This window comes from Rattus rattus, chromosome 3 (assembly GCF_011064425.1).
Source record: "Rattus rattus isolate New Zealand chromosome 3, Rrattus_CSIRO_v1, whole genome shotgun sequence".
NCBI lineage: Eukaryota > Metazoa > Chordata > Mammalia > Rodentia > Muridae > Rattus > Rattus rattus.
Window position 1 is genome coordinate 38,138,631 of NC_046156.1, and position 931 is coordinate 38,139,561.

Below are 931 nucleotides of genomic sequence, written 5' to 3' on the forward strand. Positions count from 1 at the left end.
CGCTGTGCTGGGGAAGGCACAGAGGCAGGAACATGCAGCTGGACTGGCTGTTAGAAATCAGAGAGGTCACATTTCATCTACACACAGGAAGCAGATAGAGGGAACAGGAAGTTGGGTGAGGCTACAAATACTCAAAACATACTTTCAGTGATGCATTTCCTGTAGCCAGGCTCTACAACCCTTAAGCGTTCTATAACCCTACTCCCACCCCAAACAGCACCACTGACAGGATGGCAGATGTTCATACACGAGCCTATAGAAGACACTTCTCATTCACGCCATCACAGACAAGAACAGATCTTGATGCTGGATCTACAACAAACTAGTCCTTGGCGTGTGGCTAGAGGAGGAAAGTGACCCGGGAAGGCTATCTAGACACATGGAGAAGGACAGAGGATTGAAGTTTGCAGAAAGAGAAGACCATGGTAAAATCTAGTTCTATGCGTGGTTCCAATGGGTCCTAAAAGACAGAACAGCTAAGGATAAATTGGATCTTGTTGAGTTTCTCATTTCTTTGGGTTAAAGCAAGAAACGAAGCTAATGTTGACATGAGAGATACATATCAGTGATTCAGATCAATTTCCCAAACTTTGTTTTCTCTATCATCAAGGTTACTCACGGTTTCAGTCTAGCTTGCTCTGACATAAGCATCATTTGCTAGGAATTTGCCTTTATCACTGCTCTAAAGCCTAGAAGCTCAGTGTTATGTGAAACTATTTTGGGGAAGATATGAACAAAAATCTACCCACCTCAGATAGGGAACTGGTAACAGACCAAAGTAATAATGCCACCAAAGCCCAACTTGGTAAACAAATGAGATTTTATGGTGTTACTTAAAGGAATATGGGTGAAAGAATTCTTGTAGAAGTAGGGTGACTTAAAGGCAGCCTCCTCACCAAAGCCCACCCAGCATGAATGAAGACTCACAAAA